At 40.8% G+C, this 20,000-nt stretch overlaps 5 pseudogenes; 1 reads left to right on the top strand and 4 right to left on the bottom strand.

Annotated features, from left to right (window-relative positions):
- LOC146479683 (uncharacterized) overlaps window positions 1–1,617 on the bottom strand; it is a 3,206-nt pseudogene extending 1,589 nt beyond the window's left edge.
- Window positions 1,618–1,970: 353 nt separating this feature from the next.
- LOC146479661 (uncharacterized) overlaps window positions 1,971–20,000 on the bottom strand; it is a 153,003-nt pseudogene continuing 134,973 nt past the window's right edge.
- On the top strand, window positions 2,664–6,105 carry LOC146479682 (uncharacterized; annotated as a pseudogene).
- On the bottom strand, window positions 10,616–12,210 carry LOC146479681 (BTB/POZ domain-containing protein 6 pseudogene; annotated as a pseudogene).
- Window positions 16,350–20,000, bottom strand: part of LOC146479680 (BTB/POZ domain-containing protein 6-like) — a 7,373-nt pseudogene continuing 3,722 nt past the window's right edge.

The following is a 20,000-nucleotide window of genomic DNA, read 5'->3' as shown; positions in this document are numbered from 1 at the left end:
TGCGGTAAGCCACGAGCTCGCACCCTTGTCTCTCGACTGGTTAACTGACCGCGGCAGATCCGAGGGTAGAGTGGAATCAATACTTTCCATTCTCGATTTCACCGACGCAATTTTTAAAGCTTGATGTTGTCTTTTTAACTCCTCCGTGGACCTCTCGCCTGCCACCATGAAAGTGCTCTGTTTGGTGATGGAATCTACGTGCGATGCTGTTATTGTCGTAGAAGCAGCAAACTGCTGTGGAGCTTCAAACTGTAAGTCAGGTACGCCAAGCCCTCCTTGAGCGGGTGTCAAAGTAACAAGCTGACGCAGATTGCTAGGGAGGGGCTCCGTTTGACCGAATAGTGTTGGGAGGAGTAAGTCGTCAATCGCCTCTTGAATAGGGTCAACGTAATCTTCAAACGACTCTATTGTGCGCATGAAATAGGTAAACTTGGATTTGTAACCCTTCGTGAAAACAGTGTAGGCTGCATGAGGCTGGCTCCTTGCTATCTCAGATAGGGCTTCGAGTTCTCCTTTCCATCCAAGGACCTTTTCCCGACAATATTGATCTTTGAACTCTTGAGATCCAATGACGGCCCCTAAGTGGCGCTGGCCTTCAGTTGCAATATTAACCTCATCTCCAAACACCTTCTTTGCTTCAACTGCAAGTACGTCCGACTTGACAATAAGCCAGCTCTTTTTCCCATTCACAAGGTAGCCAAACTTTTGACCTTCTTTACTCAATTGCCTGTACCAGTTGTATAACTGCACTATACTCCCTCCTCCAGCTGAGTCGTCTGCTAGCCACACCTGTTTAACCAATGGGCAATGATCCCTCAAATTCTGTATCGTTATGGATGTATTAAGTGCGTACCATGGCATCTCGAGAAAGTATTTCACCTCCCCCTCAAATAAACAGTCTAGATGGGCTTCTATATGTGTTAATAATATAGAGCGCCATTTCTTTGCACATGATCTGGATATTGTGTAAGGCCGCTGACCTATTCATTTGGTTAAAAGCGTTACTAGCATCAATTAGCAATATTCCATCTGTTCCTTCTTCAACAAACACTTGGCTCATTGCATGGATAGCAGCCCCCGCTCCTGCATTATGACCAGCGCAAACTTGTAGGGGACCCGCCGCTTCTTTTATTTCCTCCTTTAAGAAACCGCTGACCGTTTTCTCCACTATTCTCCTTAGTACCTCTCCAACACCAATTGGTCTGATTCCCGGGTTCTTATCGAGCTGGATAAGCCTGCAGGACGTGAAAGCTTCAAGTAAGGATGGGTGGTACGATTTCCTTAACAGATTTCTTGTGAACACGGCTAGCTCTTCTCTCAATATTTTGCCCTCGGTCTTGAAATTCTTAGAGCACAGGATTCTCTTATACAGCTCTGCGTCCATTCCAGATGGTCCGGCTGAGCCCTTGGTTTTACTTGCCGAGTTGTAGATCGATTCTTGGTCTATGAGGTCATAAACATTTGGCGGAATATAATCAATTGGGCCATGTAACAAACTCTCCTCTGCGATATCAGCTGCCTGTGGTTGCTTGTCCTGTAGCCCTTGCAGGACATCTGGCGATAGGTCGAGCAGACCGGTCGAGCTCTCGTTATCTAGGAGTTTCATTGCAGCTGTCAATTTTCTTTTTATTATTTTTTCTTTTTATTATTATTGTTTTATTATTATTATTATTATTATTATTATTATTATTAATATTATTATTAGTAGTAGTAGTAGTATTAGTATTATTATTATTACTATTATTATTATTATTATTATTATTATTTTTAAATAATAATCTCTTTATTAACATATACTAAGCAAATTGTTATTTACAAGTTAAAAGTTGAAAAAAAGAACTATAAAAACCTACAATTCATTTCGATTTCGAGACTAACTTTCAAGCACAAATTTTTTAAAGAAAAACCAAATGTCATAATAATAATAATAAAAATGATAAAAAATAACATCTTCATCAACATATTCCAAATTATTTACAAGTTAAAAGTTCCAATTCCAAAATAAAACAATTCACAGAAAATCGACGGACACACGCTTGGCCAGCGTTTAGGCGACAGTCATCGATGAAATCCCCCTGTGGAATTTTGTGGAAAGGTGTCCTGGAGCCTCTTACGCATGTGTGTACCGACCTTAAAATCTCAAAAGAAAGCAATGTTCTAATCCAAGTTATAGTAATGTGATAAGGTTCCTCATTCTTTTCTGAGAGCTTCTCGGCTAGGCGTTTGAGAAAGCAATTGCAGTCGGCTCCCATCCCACCGTTGGTTCCAAAAACTAGGGAAGTGAAAGATTCCATTTCAACGTCCAGCACCCTCTGTTGGTCTGTTGGTACTTCCGCTTTTTCTCCTCCTCCTGCTGTTTAAAGATTTTGCTTTTCCCTTGTTACACTTGGAGTTAACATGCGTTACTCTGACATCGAAAAATGCTGTAACTCCTCGAGACCAAAAGCCCCCTGCTTTCATGTCCAGTCTTGCCTCCGGGCTTCTGAGGTTGAATCGCTCATTGTCGAGAGGTTGTAGTTGTGGTTCGACTTCAACGTTGGTGCAACGTTGGTGTTATTATTATTATTATTATTATTATTATTATTATTATTATTGTTATTATTTTATTTTTATTTTATTATTTTTATTTTATTATTATTATTAAGCGGAAGAGTTCATCTCGCATGGCGGAGGCGGCGGCTGCAGGTCGGTCGCTCGCTGGAAAACCAGGAAGGCTAAAATGGACTGACAAAATGAACCAAGACTTACTAGAATGCAGGGAAAAAGCCTTAAGCTTAAAAAGTTCAAGCAACCCGCCATGTTATCAGAACGGACGCAAGAAAGGATATATGCGCATTTTGAAAGATCTATGGGATGACGTGGGATACGTGAACTTGGGGTTATCAGCTCAGAATCTTCGCGACCACGCAGCAGCGATAACCGATGAAACCTCACAAAGAAGTGTTAGAGGCGACTCTTCATTTTTTCTAGACGAAACAGAAGAGGTTGGTGCCTCTATGTTGTCACAAACCGAGGATCTCGAACCCGCCCAATGCGAAGGTGAAAATCTATCAAAAATCCAAAAATCGCAATATGCTAATCTGCTAACAACATCAAGCAAAGATTTGCATACAACAAGTACTTCTCAAATCCCAGGAAGACCAAGAGCAAACAGAGCAAGGTGAAAACAATGTAAGTAGCCCGGGATGCCTTCCAGACTACAATACCGTTAACAAACCGTCTATGATCAACTGGGGAAAACGAAGTGATGGTTCTGCAATTGTTATACCGACCTCGATCATAACAGATGCCTATAACGAGATTGCAACGTGGAGAAAGAACGTATTTCTTGTGCCATATGGGAAAGTAGGAAGAGACTTTATTGATCAAATAACATTCCACATTAATAACTGGAATAGCGGCTCCGACAATCAGCACATATGCCTCAAAGCAGCCTTTGTGCTCCTTGCTTTAGGGCTTCAAAAACCGAACGCGAAGTCCAAGGCAAAAGATCACCAAGAGGTCTTGTCTAAGCGCCTTACGCATTGGAGACAAGGTGAAATCAACAAGCTACTACGCGAAGGTAGAATTATTCAAGATCGTATCGGGAAACTCAAGGCATCTGACCCGCCCGATAGATCTAAGGTTTTTGCCAAGCTTGTGCTCGAAGGCCAAATCAACTCAGCGCTGCGCTTCCTGAATGAAACGACCAGCGGTGGTGTGCTAGCGCTAACAGACGAGGTCATGACGCAGCTAAAACAGAAACATCCCATTCCACAACCAGCAAAACTAGGCTCGTTACTCTTCGGGCCGATCGACGATGAGTTTCCGGAATCAGTGTACTTAGAAATTAATGGTGAGATGGTCAGGCAGGCTGCTTTGAGAACAAAGGGAGCAGGAGGCCCCTCTGGGGTTGACGCAAATGGTTTCAGAAGAATCCTCGCCTGTAAGTCCTTTAAACAGTCATCTTTGAGGCTATGTGAGGCAATCGCAACCATGATAAGGACTCTATGTACACAATACATCGACCCTACGACCATAGAGCCCCTGGTGGCTAGCCGCCTGATTCCACTGGATAAAGGCGAAGGCGCTGTCAGACCTATAGGAGTCGGAGAGGTAATTAGGAGAATCTGTGGTAAGTGCGTAATGATGGTCGCCAAAAAGGATGTTGTCGAGGCTAGCGGTTCACTTCAGCTGTGTGCCGGACAAAAATCTGGAAGCGAAGCGGCAATACACGCTATGCATGCTGTATTTGAAGCAGATGACACGGATGCTGTACTTCTCATTGATGCTTCTAATGCATTCAACGCCCTTAACAGAGCAGCTGCACTGCATAACATCCGCGTTCTATGCCCTGTAATCGCAGCCTACGCCATTAATACCTACAGACAGCCAGCTCGGCTATTTATCACTGGCGGTAAAGAGATCGTGTCAGCAGAAGGAACAACACAGGGTGATCCCCTTGCTATGGGTCTGTATGCCTTGAGCATTCAGCCCCTAATTACAAGCCTACAAGTAGCGTCCAGTGTGAAGCAATGCTGGTTTGCAGATGATGCCAGTGGAGCGGGCTCTACAACAGAAATTAAGAAGTGGTGGGATGTCCTTAGCACCCTTGGTCCAGATTTTGCGTACTTTCCAAACGACAAGAAATGCTGGATTATCGAAAAACCAGCCAAGGAAGAAAGTGTCAGAGAAGCCTTCAAGGAAACGTCTATTAATGTCACAGTGCAAGGGCAGAAACATCTCGGGGCGGTGATAGGTTCCCGAGGGTATTTAGAGGAATATGTCAGCGAAAAGGTGTCCAATTGGGTCAATGAAGTAGCGACGTTAGCAGAATTTGCTCTATCTCAACCACAAGCGTGCTACGCAGCCTACACCTTTGGCTTGAAACATCGGTGGACGTATTTTTTAAGAACTCTCTCCGACATTCAGGATCTACTAGAGCCACTAGAGAATGCAATATCTCAGGTGCTCATTCCTGCGATTACTGAGCGTAAGTGTAATCAGCTAGATAGGACCATTCTAGCGCTGCCAGTCCGCCTAGGTGGTCTTGGTTTTGGAAACCCATGCCTTGAAGCAAGCCGCGAGTACGCTTCCTCAGTCAAAGTAACAACACCCCTCGTTGAACAAATCGTATCTCAGTCACATGAGCTACCAGCAGATTCCCTCGTAAAATCAGCACAACAGGCAGTAACAAGGGAAAGATCAAAGGAATTCGTGGACAGAACAGAGCGTATTAAGGAGATGGCACCGGCCATGTAAGACTAAGCGAGCACTGAATCTGGCGGCGGAAAAAGGATCATCGGCGTGGCTTACAGTCCTCCCTCTTAAAGATCTGGGTTTTAACCTCAATAAAAGGCAGTTCCGCGACGCTGTTAAACTACGCTATGACTGGCCAATAGATGACATCCCTTCCACATGTGCATGTGGGGAAGTTTTTACAGTTGACCACTCCATGATCTGTAAACTAGGAGGTTTCGTCATTCAGCGTCACAATGAGCTCAGAGATCTGGAGGCTGAACTCCTGAGTACAGTTTGCAGTGACGTTGAGACTGAGCCAGTTCTCCTAGACATCTCTGGAGAACAGTTAAGTAGAGGATCCAACAAAGCACAAGATGCGAGATTGGATATCCATGCACGTGGGTTCTGGTAGCAACGACGATCGGCATTCTTTGATGTAAGGGTTTGCCACCCCAATGCTGAATCGTATAAAGACCTGGAGCCGCAACAGATCTATCGTATGCATGAGAATGAGAAAAAGCGCCTGTACTCAAGGAGAGTTCTCGACATTGAGCATGGAACATTTACACCTTTGGTCTTCACTACAACCGGCGGAATGGGCAATGAATGCTTGAGATACCATAGTCGATTAGCGGAGCTGATTGCTATCAAGAAAGGGGAGCAATATGCTAAAACCATGTCATGGATCAGGAGCCAAATTTCCTTTGCACTGTTAAGATCTGCACTCGTCTGTCTTAGAGGTTCTAGGACACTACGAAGAATGCAACGTGACATCAAGAACGCGGACATTGACATTGAAACTGCAGAAGGGGCCATTTGAGAGATGCGTATTTTGTTTATTTTTTTTTTTTCTTTTAATCAAGTAGACCGATTTTAAAATGCCGAATTCGATTTTTTTTAAAAAAACTTCATGACATTTGTTCTTTTTTTCTTTTTCTTTACAAAAACATTGTTGCTTAAAAATGTTATCTTTTTTTAATCGAAAAGAAATGTGAATAGGTTTTTAATAGCTCTTTTTTTTATACTTTTAACTTGTAAATAGCAATTTGTTTGGAATATTATTATTATTATTATTATTATTATTATTATTATTATTATTATTATTATTATTATTATTATTATTTAGAGCGGTCTAAAATGAGTGACAGATCTACCCGGTAAATAAATAAATAAATAAATAAATAGATAAATAAATGAGCCTGGTGTTGTACAGTCAACGTTCGCCTTACGGACACCTCGCTCAGAGTTTATGGACACCCTGACAATACCGACTGCAGCTAAATCCCCGGCAAAAATAAATTACAGACGTTTTACTGAAATTCACGCTATTACGGACTCTCGCTATTAAGGCGGGAGTCTACATGAAAGCCGTTTTCACGCCGCTTAAAATCGGTTCAACGGAAATATCTCGTTCGCGTTTCAAGCAATACAAAAACCCTATGCTCATTACACAAATCAATGTTTTGGGGTGTTTTGTAAAGTTTTGGGTGATTTTTAAGTATATTTGGGAGAAGATAGTTTTTCTCAAAAGAGTAGTAAAATTAAGAGAAATAAGAAATATTGAAGATTTAGTGAAGTTTTAAAATTAGAATTTGTAGTTAATAATTAATAGACGGATACCAAGCTAGTCCACTAGCAACCTGGAGTGCTATTGCGTGGATATCAACTGCCTGTTAGTGTTCCGAAAATCATTTTCTTTCTTCTGGGTTTCTAGAATGACGAGAGGAAAGAAATCAACTCAATTCTTGAAAGAAACAACTCGTGATCTGTTCTAGCGCACTGTTTTGGAAACAAAAATGCGAGAACTTGAAAAACATTAGCCTATTATTTTTCAAGTTTCAATCCAAACCGGCCTACTCTGTCTCTGGCCAGAGGCACTAATCGACAGGTTTATTGCACTGGGATGATAATTTTTAACAAACTTGACAATTATTTCGTTGTTTCTGCTGACAGTCAAAACATTTTGGGGTTTTGAAATGACAGAAAATTTTCGTGATACTTCCCCTTTAAACCTCTGAAAATTCCATCCATATTCATGTGTACCCCCACCTTAAGGACTGATTCGCGGTCTCGGGAATATCGATGTCCGCAATAAAGCTTGTTGACTGTATTTTTGGTTTGTTTTTGTGATCAAGGGTCTATACCAGAGTTTATCTTTTTTTTTGAGATTTGTTGACTTAGCAAGACTACTTCTCCAAACAAGAGTAATCACGGTAGCAGGACCTCATGCCTGACTTCAGGATCAGCAATAGTACTATCAGTGGACTAAATCAAACAACTTGAAGGATGCTCTTCGGTTAGACAAAAGTAACCTGCAGGAGCCATAGAAAATCTATAACTATGGATAAAGCCAGTGAAAGGTATAGTACTTCTAGCATAGCCGGAAAGTACTGCTAAATAGTTCACATTCAAGTGGTCACACTCGAGGTACTCCATCGACAAGCGCAAAAAAAGCAATAATCCCTTACTGTTTTTTTAAATGTGAGACTGTCAAATCAGCCTTTTGACTTCTTTGTTTTTATATTGTATGTAACTACAGCAATACTAATTGGTAAATGGTGTAGCTGTATCCAACTTCTCTGCAATCTCCATCCCCCCCCCCCCCCCCCCTCACCCAGCCTAAGCCCCATTTCATGTTTGAGCAAAAGTACTTGGTCAAGTATGTGGTTCAGTTTTCATCATAGCACAGCAAAATAAACGTTTAGACCCACAAACACCATACTTTGGACAAGTGCCCTTTCGTTAATTCATCTGCTATTTTTTTAGCGCGCAGAGTTCGCGACGAGAGGCGAGGCTGTGACAAGCCGCGTGGGCGCATAATCTGGGGCATTTTTTGTAGCTTAGTTTTTATGGCCTTTAAATGTTGAAACCAATTGAAAGTATTTGTTCCACAGAGAATGCCTTTGCCTCATATGCAATTGCCATAAGTTTTAGCCGCATCATCGCTAAGGAACCACTAGCCCCATGCATTTAGCGTATAAAAAGAAACGCACGGCAGAATCTTACTGAACAATACACTGATTGACAGGAAGCCAATGGAGCTCTTATTAGTTATTAGAGCCGTGACATAGTTAAATCAAGTCTCCCGCACAAAATTTACCCGCGAACTGGGTAGTAATATTGTTTATCGGCAGTTGCCTGCACATCGATTTCCTGCTCTGCCATTCTGTTTCAGGCGTTCACATAGTGAGGACCCGCGCGAGGAAAAGTGCGATGCGAGCAAATAATAAAGACGAAGAGGCAGGACGCGAGAGGACGCCTTGTTACCGCTTACTTATAGTTGCCCCCGGTTCTTTTGCCCCCTCTCCCCAGTCCCCTCCCGTTTATTACCCACTCCAGATATATTCTTTCGCGTTTAGTTTTGAACACATTGCAATTTTCTTTGCGCCGCTCATCACTACCTCAACGCCTGGAACTGAGCGGGATCTCGATTCGCAGTTAGAAAAGAAAAGAACTCCAAGATACCAAGAGTAGTGGTCATGGGAGGAGCGACTTTCCAGTGAATGGGAGGGTGAGGGTGGGGGTGCGGGGGTAGTGTAGGGGCTTGAGAGACCGTGAACTAACAAGATATCTCAATAGTATGAGAGCAACGATTCATGCATTCATCGGTAAAGTTCTCAGAATTCACTAACGATGAGATCCGAGAACCATCGTAGTTTCTTGCTGTGGAAAATAGGAAAAAAACAAGAAGACACTCGTGACTGAACTTCAATTCCGCGCTGAATTGATAAATTCGCTCCGCTTGTGATCAGAGTAACGGCACATAAATTATACACAACTGAATCGCGATAATTTTATTTATAATGTATTCTCTTCACTACAACTAGATTAAACAGACTTGATGAATTGTATTGATAAATCCGTTCTGCTTACGACCAAAGGAAATAGCATGCACATAAATTCAACTCAACTGAATTGCGAGAGATTTTTACGCGGGATGCCCTGAGGGGGCATACCGTGTCTTAAAACGGGTCGATTTCTTTTTTTACGCGGGATGCCCTGAGGGGGCATACCGTGTCTATAAACGGGTCGATTTCTTGTTTTTTTTTTTTTTTTTTCTTCGTCGTAGCTACAAATCGGTACATTAATTTATTCATTAAACTCTCCCCTCTCCTACTCGAGATGTATTGCTCTGATTGTCTTCAACAACAGCAGGCCAATCAAAATCCATTCTTGTCGCTAATATCGCGAGGGAGGGGACCCACTCACCCTTACCTGTGTGACGTCAACGCATCATTTGATTTCTTAATTAAAAGTGCATTAAATTGTCGCGCCATATTGTTTATAACATGTTCTGGACTCAAGTGTGCCGTTTTCAAACGGAAATTTCACCATTTTGAAGCGGCAAATCGAAAGAATAACTTCTAAGAAGCACTCGACATTTAAAACGGTGGAAATTGGTGAGATCATGGCGAAAGAATCGTGCTTTGTTTGACAGTCTTAGACCACGACGCGAGACTGAAAAGAGGTCATTGAGAAGCTTACGTTATCGTAATGGAATTCCACACATTTCCGGTGAAAGTCTGAGTCGCGTAACACAAGGTAAACAACGTAACGCGATCGTCGTGACTCAAACTATTCCATTAGCAAGGATATTTTTAACAATCGGCAAAGCATACAGTTGGAATAAATGAATCAGCCCCAGCATCACGCGTAATGCCAGTATAGCAGGCATCTTGTTTTTTTTTTTTCTTCGTAGTAGCTACAAATCGGTACATTAATTTATTCATTAAACTCTCCCCTCTCCTACTCGGGATGTATTGTTCTGATTGTCTTCAACAAAGGCAGGCCAATCAAAATCCATTCTTGTCGCTTATATCGTGAGGGAGGGGACCCACTCACCCCTACCTGTGTGACGTCAATGCATCATTTGATATATTTATTAATGACGGATTAAATAGTCGCGCCATATTGTTTTAACATGTTCTGGACTCAAGTGTGCCGTTTTCAAACGGAAATTTCACCATTTTGAAACGGTAAATCGAAAGAATAACTTCTAAGAAGCACCCGACACGTAAAACGGTGGAAATTGGTGAGTTCCTGGCGAAGGAATCGTGCTTTGTTTGACAGTCTTAGACCACGACGCGAGACTGAAAAGAGGTCATTGAGAAGAGTACGTTATCGTAATGGAATTTCACAAATTTTCCGTAGCCTCCCACGCAGACGTTCTTGGGGGTTCGTCAAGCGTTCCTGCCCTAAGAACGTCTGCGTGGGAGGCTAAAATTTCCGGTGATAGTCTGAGTCGCGTAACACAAGGAAAACAACGTAACGTGATCGTCGTGACTTAAACTATTCCACTAGCAAGGATAGTCTTATCAATCGGCAAAGCATACAGTTGGAATAAATGAATCAGCCCCAGCATCACGCGTAATGCCAGTGTAGCAGGCATCTTGTTATTTTCAATTTTGTTCTCTTCACAACGACTTTTTAGGTCTTAGAGTGAAGTATATTCCTTTTACATTTCAATATTTTATTCAGTTACTATACACACAAATTGCTGCTGTATTATCAAAAATACCTAACAGGCTTTTGCTGTTGTGTATTGGCTGTGCTATATTTCTATCTTTACTTTTGTGATCATGTAGTTCACAAAATGTAAAGTAAAGACCTACACCGAGAACATAAACTCAGGAAATTGGCCCATCATAGGAGATGTTCCGTTAGTAGACCCTGAAGCGCAGGCTGAAAATGTAAATGTCACACCATCGCAAAGTACTGTCAGAGCCACCTTCCCCTTTCCAAGATGGTGGACCAGATATTAACGCTTCTACATGGTACTTAGTGTTCTTTTTTAAGTTAACTGGAGACTCAAACAAAACCTCAAATCCATGATAGTTAGCAAGTTTATATTGCAAAAGTTTTGAAGAAAATGTTCCTGATCTTGAGGCAAGACATAAATTGTTACTAGCATTCTTTATTTCCAAAGTAACATTGTAGTTCTCGTTCTCACTGCCATATGAGCATAAACAAAATCCACGTTAAATTATGTCTTTGCTCACAGTGATGTGAACACGGTCTTTGTTCCCATTGTATTGCCAAGCACTCGGTACCACCGATTAAAATCTGCCACATCGTTGAATGGTAGCAGACCGTCTGGTCTCTGGAAATCCCACTGGAGAGGTCAAACTCGAACTGAAATACTTGAAAAAGGTAATTATTTCGTCTCGAGTAAATATGTTTGCGTCAAGGACAACAGCTGCAAATTCTTCTTGTTTCATTACTGGGAAGCGTATTGATTTAATAATTCGCTCACCCAGAATCTTTCTTTTCGATTCACCATCTGCTGACAAGTCTTGCTTTTGACATTGTTTTGTTGCCCATGAATCAACAGCTTTAAACAAATCGACCTCTTTCAATCTCAATGTATCTCTTGAGACTACTGGTTCAAGTAAGGATCTCTCAATTGTCGCAAATCCATCCGATTTCACGGCTGCTTCTGTTTGCCTGTCGATCACTTTCCAGCATCGATTCACAAGCTCTTTCTCCTCATACTTTTTAGCCGTTGGCAGAATGTTGAAAACATTTGACGGATCTAAATTGTTTTGCAAATATTCCGTACATTTATCAGCGAGTGAAGGCACCATGTACTTCTTAGCCAAGGATAACACTCACGTCATCGCTGTACATGTAACGAAACAACTCCAACAGATTCTCGTCCTCACAGTCAGGCAGTTCAATAGAGTCTTTAGTCTCCGCTAGCTCACCGTAAAACATGGCTTCAAACACAGGACTGCCAATCGACAGCACAAACTTGTGAGCTGGAATCACTTGCTACTTTCACTTTCACCATCGCTCTTACGAACCACAAACTTCATATCGCTGAAGAGAGCGTTGTTGATCATAAATTTGGTTCTTTCTCTGATGGTGGGTCTCTTTGTTTGCCAGTTTTCTTGGACAGACATGTTGGTTAAAGGAACGCGTCCAAAACGTCACGATATCTCTTCTCCTAGGTCTCTGTAGGCTCTCCTATCAAACAGTTGTTGATCGGCAGTCAAGCAGTATGGAACAGCGCCCGTTTCAGGCGCATAATCACATCACCATGCTCAGCTTGCGTGACGTAAATATCAAATGTTTTCGCTTTCACCAGACCAGAACAGATTTTATTGCGTGGTTTTCTAAGAAATAGTGCGGACGTGATGATAGCGCTACATACTTCACATTCAAGTGGTTACACGACAGGCAGCCCAATCGTAGCGTAAGGTTATTTACAGCCGATTTAAAGCTGTAAATGGTAGTGGTATGTATATGTATCTGGTCAGCAGTAATTGAAAAAAAAAAATGTATTGCTCTTTACTTTGTTGTTTTCTCAGTTGTCCTGCGTACTTAAGAGCCAAATTTCGGGGCAGTTTATACGTCAAATGTGCAGATATAATTGAGTGGAATTGTAGCAGTTCGCATAAGCCTTATTAGTGAGATTGTTGCTGGACAGAGTCGCCGGAGAGAAACTGAAAATAATACGAAATAAAGCCTTCTTCCTTTTACTTCATTGTCCCTTGGTGTGTCCTGGTCGGTTCAAACGCCATTTTGACGATTTGTCAGTCCACTCGAGCTACTATCCACTATAATTATATAAGTACTTGTCTTGGCAGATTTATCTGTGTCATTTATCTGTATTATTATTGTTCCTGTTCATTATGCTTTGTGAAGTACATGTACCAGCCAAATAACTGGGCAGAGTAACAGTTTCGATTCTGCCGAAAATACAGGCGTTCTCGATTATCAAGTGAAAAAAAATTTTCTATACATATATCATTTTTTTTCTTAATTTAATATACATAATATATATATTTAGCCAAGCCTAAAAGCGGAGCTCCACAATAGCAGTCTGCTTATTGTATGAACGTAATAACCTTATGAGTTCCTCATCAATTCTGCAGTTATAAAGTACATTTTTAATGCATATGCAGCTAACTGCTCATCAACAGTAACAATGTAAAACAGAGGGCAAAATTACTGAACGCTGATTTGTTGTAACAGAGGGCAGTTTTTCGTAATTTTCCTTTCACCGAGGGCAAAATTACTTACTCCTGATTGGTCGAGCGGCGAAAATACTCGCTCCTGATTGGATGAGCACGACAGTTTTACATTTTGTTGGTTTCTGCATTTTGTGTCCAAAAAAACAAGTTCGTTGAGGTTCTTTCGAAGTTCGACTCTTTAAGCCGGGTTCTTTGTACCAAAAATACATGGAAATCAAGTGCTGCAGCTAGGAGGAAAATTCCTAAAGGTTAATTTTGGTGTCTCTCACAAGAAACGGCAAAAGATTATTTGTGTCAAAAGCTATAAAAGACTTGGATCGGATTGATTTTATTTTGTTTGGTTGAGAAACTGAAATCAGTCATTGCGTCCAAGTGCTTTCAACGAACGATAACCGAGCATGAAAGTGTCCATTTGATGGGAGGAAGGAGCAGGAAGAAATTACTCCGCAAGTTCCTTCTTTGGATCCATCGTTTGCTATTTTAGTATCGATCTATGTTCGTGTGATTTCCAAGCGGTAGGAAGCTTCACAGCGCAGGTGAACAATTAATTGATGCCAAACATTTTTATTTATCTTTGTTAGTTTGCTCCTGAATTAAACTTGTATTCTCTCTTAATCACATGTGTTTCATGGGAACTGTTCTCGTCGGTTTTGTTTGTTTTGTACGCTACGAAAAAATTAAATGATTTGTTCATTGGTTTGCTTGCGCCTTCGATGAGTGTTTTATAAAACACTCATCGAATTTACTGACTGTTTTACGAAGTTCCTTGATAGTTTTAGCAACATTTTGCCCTCTGTGTTATAAAAGCGGAATTTAAATGGCTCAAAATGATATTTTCTGTTTTTATTATTGTTTTTAGTTTTTAAGATGATCGAGGCAAAACGGTTTGTGAACAGCCAACGCGCGCTACCGGCACTGTCACTGGTTAGTAAATTTTGCTTATCAAGAAGGCCGCACGCTATAGACCTCACAGAAAATGGATACACTAACCAAAAAATACACTTTAAATATATCTTTGAGTAATAAATGAAAAAAGCACTGTGATAATTCATAGCAATAAGTACAGAAATAAACTAAACAACAATCTTTGAAAAATTCACAAAAAACAAGCGAAAGCATGAATGTTTTGCGTAAACTTTGTTTTGATGAAAATGAAATCACACTTTAATTTTACATTCCACGAATCAATTTTTTTAATGAAGCAAAATGGAATGAAATTAGAAAATAAAACTCCAAGGGAAATAACGAACATGGACCGGAAAATGAGCTCAAAAGGCTGCTCTGAGGTTAAACAAGTTGCAGTGTCAACACTACAAGAAAAAAATATCTTGCAAAAACAGCAAAGTTTTGTCAACAAAATCACATGAATATACTCGCCTCTTTGGAGAATAACCAGTCCTTTTATTCGATTGCTGATTTTTTTCGTTCGTTTACCATGTTAAGTTTCACTTTAAGAGGAAAAATTCATTGCATCTTAATTTCATTTCATCGCGCCGGATTAGAGTAAAATAATTTCTCTTCAAGATTCGGCCGCTGTTTATGAAGTGCCGCCTCTAAAAGCTGCTAAAAGAATCGATTTGTTTCTCCCGCCGCGATCCGCCTTGCTCTTTCTCCCGCTGTTTGACGGCAAAATTGGACGAGATCAGAAAATAAAACTCCAAGGAAAATAATCAACATGGACCGAAAAAATGAGCTCAAAATACTGTTCTGAAGTTAGCAGTATTAGCTTTTAAGCTTAAGTTAAACGGCGTGTCAAAACTGCAAGAAAACAATATCTTGCAAACCAGCAAACTAGCAAAGTTTTGTCAACAAAATTGCATGAATGTACTCGCCTCTTCTGAGAATAACCAGTCCCTTTATTCCATTGCTGATTTTTCCATTCGTTTTACAACGTTAAGTGAGCGAAACGTTTCACTTCAAAAGGAAAAATCCAACATTTCGTGGCGCCGGATCGGAGTAAAATGATTTCACTTCCAGATTCTGATGATGTGCCAGTCGGTTTGTTTCTCCCGCCGCTAGTTGCTTTGCTCTTTCTGCTGCTGTTGGTCACATATAAAAATTGACTTTGTATCTTGCCGTCTTCAAAATTATTTTTTTTGTTTTGTTCAGTTTTTTCTCAAACGCAGTTGGCGATGCAACTTCCCGCAAACAAACGCGGCCGGCAGCGTAGTTGGCCAGAACAGTTGGCCATGCATTTTCCCGCCGAAAAACAACTTGAGTTGCAGCGCATACGCTCACTTATGTAAGCCAAATTGAAATGAGACACTCAAACCCTGTGCCTCAACACAGGGTTTTTTCGGCACCCTTTCCTGTTCTTTCTCTCTTTATTCGTCACTCATGTTTCGCTTATTTGCTACCGCTCTCAATTGCTCTCTTTGACGTGGAACTTCGCAGCTTCGTCGCCTGTTTTCTCGATCTCTTTTTATCTCCCTTTCTTTGCTTTACATGTTTGTAGACTTATTCATAAAATGAGTTTGTGTTTTGTCGTACACGTCGTCTTCAATTTTTTTTTCTCAAACGCAGTTGGCGATGCAATTTCCTGCCAAACAAACGCGGCCGGTAGCACAGCTGGCCATGCATTTTCCCGCCGAAAAAAACCTGATTTGCAGCACAAGGTTTGAGTGTTTCATTTCACATTGCTTACATGGAGGAGCGTACGTACGTACGTACGTTGTACGGTCGGTCGGACGGAAGTGACGTCATAACCAAACCAAAATTTCTCGCACTGATGGGTTTACCAAAATCTCTTAGCTATGGGGCTCCGCTTGCGCGCGCCTTGCGGCGCGCGCAGGAGCTCCGCTATAAATTAGTGCTGTACTATCAAAATCCCTAACAGACTGTTCTGCTATTGTGTATTGCCTGTGTTGTATTTCTTTCCTTACTTCTCTGATTATATATCCTTTGTGGTTTTGGGTCGATTTGAAGCGATTTCTTGGAGGTTCAGTTCCAAGGGCTGCTCCGATTCAGAAACCACACAGGACACAAAAGGAACTACAAAGGAGTTCAGGTGCAACCTTTTTATTGGAAACTAGTTTCTAATTTTGCCTTCAAATGCGATACTTTTCCCCATACAAACACTAATAATTCCGCTACAGCTGTAGTCAATGGTTATCTTGATGCTCAAATGACGTGACTCTGATGACAGTTATCTTACAAAGGTCAACACCAATCGTCGAGCCTGGGCTACCTGTGGTGTTATCAAAATCTCTTGTTCTGGTCTTGTGGATTGCCTGTATTGTATTTCTATCTTTAATTCTGTGATCAAGTCCGCTGACCTGACAAAGTTAAGACCTACACCGAGAAAAGTAATTCAGGAAATTGGCCTGACGTAGAAGACGTTCCGTTCGTAGACCCTGAAGCGCAGGATGAAAATGTAAATGTCACACCATCGCACTCAACAGTGTTGGAGCCCCTTTCTCCCTCTCCGGATGGTGGACCAGATATCAACGCTTCTATCTGGTACTTAACGTTCTTTTTCAAGTTAATTGGAGATTCAAACAAAACCTCAAATCCATGATATTTTTACTTTTGTATTGCAGTGGCTTTGAAGAAAATGTTCCTGACTTTGAGGCAAGACGAGAATTGTTCTTGGCATTCTTTATCTCCAAAGTAACACTGTAGTAATTGTTCTCGCTCCCACATAAACAAAGTCCATGTAAAATGATATCTTGGTCCAGAGTGAGATCAAGACGGTCCTTGTCCCCTATGTAATTCAAAGGCCTCGAGATTGCCACAAATTGAAATCTCCCACACCGTTGAATAACACCAGACCGTCTGGTCTCTGGAAATCCCACTGGAAAAGTCAAAGTCGAACTGAAAAATTTGAAAAAGGTGAATATTTCATCTGGAGTTAGAATTTTGGCGTCAATGACAACAGCTGCGAATTCTTTTTGTTTCATTACTGGGAAGCGTATTGATTTAATAATCCGCTCACCAAGAATCTTTCTTTTCGATTCACCTGCTGCTGATAAGCCTTGCCTTTGACATTGTTTTGTTGCCCATGAATCAACGGCTTTAAACAAATCGACTTCTTTCACTCTCAATGTATCTCTTGAGACCACTGCCTCAAGTAAGGACCTTTCAATTGCCGCAAATCCATACGATTTCACAGCCGCTTCTGTCTGTCGGTCGATCACCTTCCAACATCGACCCACCAGTTGTTTCTCGTCATACTTTTCAGCCGTTGGTAGAATGTTGAAAACGTTTGCCGGATCTAAATTCTCTTGTAAATATTCCGTGCATTTCTCAGCGAGTGAAGGCACCATGTATTTCTTCGCCAAGTATAACACTCCCAGCACATTACTTCCTCTCAAATTTACTTCATCGCTGTACATGTAACGAAACAATTCCAACAGACTCTCGTACTCACAGTCAGGCAGTTCAACAGAGTCTCTAGTCTCCGCAAGCTCACCATAAAACATGGCTTCAAACACAGGACTCCCAATCGACAGCACAAAACTTGAATCACTTGTTTACTTTCACTTCCACCATCGCTCTTACGAACCACAAACTTCACATCGCTGAAGAGATGGTTGTTGATCATAAACTTGGTTCTTTCTCTAATGATGGGTCTCTTTGTTTGCCAGTTTTCTTGGACAGACATGTTGGTTGTACTAAGGCGTCCAAAACTTCACGATATGTCTTCTCCTTGGTCGCTGTAGACGTTCCAAACAAACAGTTGTTGACCATTTAAGCGGTATACGGAACAGAGCGCGTCATTATGCATAGTACATGCTCAAACTCATTATTAATTTATGAAGAGAAAAAAAAAGGAAACACTACCGTGAAGGAGGTTTGGAAATGTGATCTTAATTATCATAAAATTTTGTGAACTTTTGCTTCGAATTTCTCCAAGAATTATCAACAGTTTGAGAAGCTATTTCAAACACTCTAAAGAGTGCTTCCTGCTATTTCCAAACACCTCGAAGTTGGTTAAAAAAAACTCGGCTGCACCTCGTTTTTCCAACCTGCTTCTCGGTGTTTGGAAATCGGGGGAAACACTCTTCCTTCTTTTTGATATATTACTTTGCATCGCCAAAGGCTAAGTTTGCGTTACAGACCTGAACAGATTGTGAGCTGTACGCAAAAATTTTTGCATGGATTTCTGAGAAACTGCACGGCCGGAAAATGGTGCTAATTACAGCTGACCATGGTCACACTCGAGGTATTTCATCCACAAGCGTTAATTCCTTGATGTTAAATGTGATACTGTATTGTCCAGCGACTGCCTGCATGTAAGGTGTCTGTCCCAGCAAAATTGCCTCATTCTGAAAAACGAAATAAAACGTTTCTTTTGTCGTTGTCTCATTTTAAATTTCTTGGGGGTGTTTCTTTGTGCAATCAAGCACACAGAAACGTAAAGATTATGCAGGTGCAGGCACCCCACATGGTGTGGGGAGTTAATTATTAAACTTAACCAAATAAAATTGCGAACTTTCCATTTTTCTCCATAGATATTTAAGATTACGTCAGAAATAAAATAGAATTGTTTTTATTTCATTATATCCCACTGATATAGTTTCGGGTCCGGTTTGAAATGACATATTCCCATGAAAATCAACGAACTTAAATTTGAATCCATATATTAAAAGTAACATTTTTTTGGTGAATGCCAATCCACTCTCTCATCGGGCCTGAAACTACGATCGTCCGTCTACTTGTAATGAAAAGAAAAGAACACCAAGATACCAAGAGTAGTGGTCATGGGAGGAACGACTTTCCAGTGAATGGGAGGGTGGGGTGGGGGGGGTGTAGGGGCTTGAGAGACCGTGAACTAACAAGATATCTCACTAGTATTAGAGCGACGATTCATGCATTTATCGGTAAAGTTACCAAAATTCAGTACCGATAAGATCCGAGAACCATCGTAGTTTCTTGCTGTCGAAAATAAGAAAAGGACAAGAAGACACTCGTGGCTGAACTTTAATTCAGCGCGCTGAATTGATAAATTCGTTCCGCTTGTGATCAGAGGAACGGCACATAAATTATACACAACCATCATCTCTTCACATAACTGAATCACGAGAATTTTATTTACAACTGTGTTCTCTTCACTAAGACTAGATTAAACTGACTTAATAAATTGAACTGATAGTTTGTTCCACTGTGAACAAAGGAAAGTGCATGCACATATAAATTCACCTCAACTGAATTGCGAGAGAATTTGATTTACAATGATTCTCTTCACAGTGCGGCTAAGTAGATTTAGAGTGAAGTATATTGCAATCATTTAGACTAATTTATCCGTGTCATACACTTATTTATTATTATTGTTCCTGTTCATTAGTTTGTGAAGTACATGCACTAGCCAACTAAGCATCATTAGAGTAACAGTTCCGATACTAGAAACTAATACACTGCTGACTGAAATTACAGCCCTTCTCTATTATCAACTGCTAAATTCTCTTCAAGTTTATTGTATGTCAATTATTTCTTCAATAATCATACTCATAAATTGATGCTGTATGATCAAAATCTCTTACAGGCCTCTGTTATTGCGTATTGCTTGTGTTGTATTTCTACAGGGGGCCCACATAAACTGTGTGACCGTCTGTATTTTGAATTAATAGAGGAAATGTATGGGAATGTCGAAAATCCTCGTATTATCGTACTAGATTGTGATAAATATTCTCATTTACCATCAAAATAAACGCACGTATTTTTACCTTAAATGTTGTGTGTTGTCGTTTTTGAGGTTGAAGACGGCGATTTTAGCGATTTGAAGGGCTCGGCGTTGAACGTTCACTCGAGAGAATATTTATAACAATCTAGTACAATAATACGAGGATTTTCGACATTCCCATA

Source organism: Pavona decussata, unplaced genomic scaffold (genome assembly GCF_977016875.1).
Source record: "Pavona decussata unplaced genomic scaffold, jaPavDecu1.1 SCAFFOLD_58, whole genome shotgun sequence".
Lineage (NCBI taxonomy): Eukaryota > Metazoa > Cnidaria > Anthozoa > Scleractinia > Agariciidae > Pavona > Pavona decussata.
This window is presented reverse-complemented; position numbering and strand designations above follow the sequence as displayed.